This window comes from Carlito syrichta, unplaced genomic scaffold (assembly GCF_000164805.1).
Source record: "Carlito syrichta isolate Samal-C Ts95f unplaced genomic scaffold, Tarsius_syrichta-2.0.1 Scaffold308864, whole genome shotgun sequence".
Classification (NCBI taxonomy): domain Eukaryota; kingdom Metazoa; phylum Chordata; class Mammalia; order Primates; family Tarsiidae; genus Carlito; species Carlito syrichta.
Window position 1 is genome coordinate 365,849 of NW_007252960.1, and position 4,866 is coordinate 370,714.

General features: G+C 48.3%; 1 pseudogene across 1 annotated transcript; it reads right to left on the reverse strand.

Annotated features, from left to right (window-relative positions):
- Nucleotides 1–771: 771 nt before the first annotated feature.
- Nucleotides 772–3,066, reverse strand: LOC103268640 (annotated as a pseudogene). Its single transcript, XR_002482423.1, has one exon. The product of XR_002482423.1 is annotated as a heterogeneous nuclear ribonucleoprotein M pseudogene (transcript).
- Nucleotides 3,067–4,866: the final 1,800 nt, after the last annotated feature.

Sequence of the window (4,866 nt, forward strand, 5' to 3'; positions counted from 1 at the left end):
ACTTAGCACATAGCTCAGAAATCCCATTCCTGGGATTTGTCCTGGAGCGGAATTTCTCAGCATCTCCAATATTAAATTTTTGGGTCAAATAATTCTTTGTTTTGGGGGCTGCTGTGGTCTGAATGTTTTCGTCTCCTCAAAATTCATATGTTGAAACCTAATCCCCAATGTGATGGTATTTGGAGGTGTGGCCTTTGGGAGATGGTTAGTACATGAGGATGGAGCCCTTCTGAGTGGGGTCAGTGCCCTTATAAAAGAGGCCCAAGGGAGCTCGTTTGTAAGACACCACAAAGAAGTGCCATATATGAACTGGAAAGCAGGCCTTTGCCAGACACTGAGACTGCTGGCACCTGGACCTTAGACTTCCCATCCCCCAGACCTGTGATAAATACTTTTCTGTTGCTTATAAGCAACCTAGTTATGGCATTTTGTTATAGCAACTTAAAGGTGTGAAGGTGTGACTACAAAGGGGTAGCCACCACACCTGGTTAATTTTTTTTACGTTTTGTGGAGATGAGATCTTGCTATGTTGCCCAGGCTGGTCTCTAATTCCTGACCTCAAACAATCCTCCGGCCTTGGCTTCCCAAAGTGTTGGAATTACATGCATGAACCACCAAGCCCGGCCCATGTACAGGTCTTTATGTGAACATATGTTTTCAGTTCTCTTGAGTATACACCTTGCCATGGAATTTCTGAGTCATATGGTAACTTATGTTTAACTTTGTGAGGAACTGCCATCATTTTTTTTCTTATTCACTATGGTTTTTATCTTTTTTTTTTTCAGGAACTGGTATTTATTATCAAAGTCATATTCGATGTCAACAAGATGCCACAACTACAAAAAAATTGCGCACATTGCAATCTCAATGCAAACAGTCAAATGGAATCCCAGTCATTAAAAAAGTAATTCAAATTACCCCAAAAAGCAACTGAATTTTTTAAACATCTTTATACATCCAGCCAACAAATTAAAATGGTTAACAAGAAAAAATACAAATTCAGAGGTCTGGTATCGATGTTAAAAAAGGCAACTGCTTAAGCATTTCTATCAATTCAAACATCAATCTCCCGGCCACTCAGCTTCATGCCATTCATCATCCGGCAGGCTCGCTCAGCCACCTCTGGTGACTCAAACTTCACCACACCACACCCCTTGGACTTCCCGTTCTCCATCTTGATGTCGGCATACAGCACGTGGCCACATTCGTTGAATTTGTCCTTTAGCATCCTCCATGTAAAATCAAATGGAAGATTTCTCACAAATATCTGGTAGGCCTTCCTGGCCACCCCAGGAACATGGCCTCCAGCTCCACCAAAGGAACCTGCGAAGCTTCCTCCAAAGTTGCCACGCTCCATCTCAATGGCGTGGTCAAAGCTGGCACCGCCACCACCGCCCATGGCCAGGCCCATGCACTCAATGCCAGCGCCTGGGGCCGGGCCCATGGCCAGGCCCATGCGCTCCAGGCCCATCCGCTCCAGACTGTTGGCGCCCATGCGCTCCAGGCCGGTGGCCATGCGATCCATAACAGGGCCCAAGCGCTCCAGGCCAACTCCCATACCTGCGGGCACCATGCGCTCCATGCTCAGGCCCATGTGCTCAATGTCAGGGCCCATGCGCTCCACACCAGAGCCCATGTGCTCAATGGTTTGGCCCACGCGGTTGATGGGGGAGGCCATGCGCTCCAGGCCGAAGCCCATGCTGGCGCCCATGTGCTCCACACTGGAGCCGATGCGCTCCATGGTCTGACCCATGCGCGGGATGCTAGAGGCCATGTGGTCAAGGCCCAGTGGGCCCATGCGCTGGATGCCGGAGCCCATGCGCTCCACGGAGCCCATGCCGTCCATGACGAGGCCCATGCGCTCAATCTCAGAGCCCACGCCATCCATGCCATGGCCCAGGCCTGCGCCCATGCGCTCCATGCCCGGCACCCCCAATGCGGTCAATGCCAGGCCCATCCTCTCGATGCTGGGGACACTGCCTCCACCTCCACCTCCCCCCTGCTTTGCAATGATCTCTCCTCTCTTCAGTGCATTATTTAGGATTTCATTTATCCTGTCCATGTTTATCCCAGATCCAAATCGACCCATGTTTTCCATACCACCACCAAAGGGTCCCTCCATGCCTCCCATTTTATTTATTCCAAATCCTATGCCTTCCATTCCCATTCCTGCTGGCCCTATGTTTCCCATTCCAATGCCTTTATTCAGGTGACTGGCATCAATAGGTTGCCCTCCTGGTCCTAATCCCATGCCAATACCACCAAGGCCATGAGGAAGTTGTTGTGGACGCTCAGGAGGGAAAAAATCTCCCTTTGGTAATGCCCTTTCATCCATTTTGATGTGCATCGGTCTATCAAATAGCAGCTGGCCATTGAACATTGATATAGCTTGCACAGCTTCAATGGACTGTTCAAAAGTAACAGTGCCTATTCCACGACATTTTCCATCTTTATCCTCAAGAATGTCTGCTCAGACCACCACACCAGCCATACTAAATACTTCCTTCAGTTTCTTCCAGACAACTTTATAATCCAGATTTGCTACAAATACTGTGATTCCAAGTCTTCCAGCCTTTTGCATTGCTCTCCTGGCATGTTCACCATCAGGATCTTCTTTGACTTTCAGTGGTCTTCCACTCAGACTATGCTTGTTTAGGACTTCCGCAGCTTTTTCCATGCTCTCTTCCATCTTGAATTCAACAACAGCACATCCCCTGACTTTCCTTCAGCGTCCGTTAAGAGCTCCACATATGTTACCTCACCAACTTTTTCTTTAACCAGGTCTTTAAGTGACTGCCATTTCATATCAAAAGGGATATTTGTAATGAAGGCTCTGTATCTTTTAGTTGGATTGGCATACGGCTCAAAGCAATTGCCTCCTCTTTTTATGTTTTTCTCCTTCCTCTTCTCACTCTGAGCAGGACGTTCTCCTTCACTCTTAGGGCCCGGAGCTGTGTTGCCACTCGGCACGCCGGGCGCGCCGCTCTCCTCCTCCATTTTGATCTCCGTCGCTGCTACCTCGGCCACAGCTTCGACCCCTGCCACCATTTTCTCCGCGTCTGGGCTTTGTGTGAGGGCTGGTTTTTATCTTAATCAACAGTTCTTTGCTTCCACAACTACCTAGCAGAAGAAGGAAAGACAAGAGAGTGTGAGAGCAAGAGAGAGAGAGAAGCGGCTGTACTTTTTATTTTTTTCTCCTGTCCGGGACTGAGAGAAGGTACTTTTTTCTCTTATAAGGAACCCATTCTGGCAGTAACAGAATAAATCCATTCATGAGGACAGAGTTCTCATGACTTCATCACCTCTTCAAGGTCCTTTCTCTCAACAATGTCACAATGGGAATTAGTTTCCAACACATGAACTCTGGGGGACACATGCAAATCATGGTAATGCCTGAAGCCTCAACTCTATTCTCCCAGGCTTTAGCACTTTGGCCAAAAGCCTATGTTTCTCCTATTAAGTTTTTTGTTTTTTTTTTGAGTTGGAATCTCACTCTGTCACCCAGACTGGAGTGCAGTGGTCGCTCCTGGCCACGGCAGCCTCGACCTGCTGGGCTCTAGCGATCCTTCTGCCTCAGCCTTCCAAGTAACTGGAACTACAGGTGCGTGCTACCATGCCTGGCTCATTTTGATTTATTGTAGAGATGAGGTCTTGCCAAGTTGCCCAGGCGGGTCTCGAACCCGTGGGCTCAGGCAATCCACTCACCTCAGCCTCCCAAAGACGTGGGATTACAGGCTGAGCCACCGAGCCTGGCTAGGATTGCATCTTATTTGTTTTTTTGGTTTTTTGGTTTTTTTAGCCGGGTTTCACTCTGTCACCCTGGCTGGAGTGTAGAGGCACCATCACAGTTCACCTCAACCTCAACCTCCTGGGCTCAGGCAATCCTGCTTCAGCCTTCTGAGTAGCTAGGACTAAGGGTGTGCATCATCACCCGGGTAATTTTTTTATTTTTTGTAGAGACGTTGTCTTGTTATGTTGCCTAGGTTGGTCTCGAACTCCTGGGCGCCGGCAATCCTCTTGCCTTGGCCTTTTATGTTGTATTTTGTATTTTTTTTTTTGAGTTGGAGTCTTACTCTGTCGCCCAAACTGGAGTACAGTGGCCGCTCCCGGCCACCGCAGCCTCGACCTGCTGGGCTCCGGTGATCCTTCCGCCTCAGCCTTCCGAGTAGCCAGAATTACAGGCGCGCACTACAACGCCCAGCTGATTTTTTTAAATTTATTGTAGAGATGAGGTCTTGCTGCCCAGGCGGGTCTCGAACCCGCGGGCTCAGGCAATCCACTCACCTCAGCCTCCCAAAGGTGCGGGATTACAGGCTGAGCCACTGAGCCCGGCTTCACCTTGGCCTTTTAAAGTGCTGGGAATACAGGCGTGAGACACCATGCCCAGCCTGATAATTTCTAATTTTAATAAATAATAAGTAACAGCATATTCATTTTGCTAAGCCCTCCCCTGGGCTAGCTGTAACCTCAAGGCATGTGTATTTCCATTTTCAGTTGTTTATTCTCTTTCTTTCTGGACCTATTTTTAAAATTTTCAAAATCAAAAAAAGAAGCAGCTTCAGAAAAACAGCTGACCACATCACAGTTCAGTTCAGTTCTACAGAGAGTCTGACTTTATGAAAGAAAACTTTTTTAAAAAGAAAGGTTCCAGCCAGGTACGATGGCTCATGCCTATAATCCCAGCACTTTGGAAAGCTGAGGTGGGAGGATCACTTGAGGCCAGGAAATGGAGACCAGCCTGGGCAACAGAGCGAGACCTTGTGTCTACCAAAAAAACAAAGCATTTGCCAAGTGTGGTGGCACGCATCTGTAGTCTCAGCTCTAGCCTGGGCAACAGACTTAGAAGGAAGACTTAGAAGGAAGGGA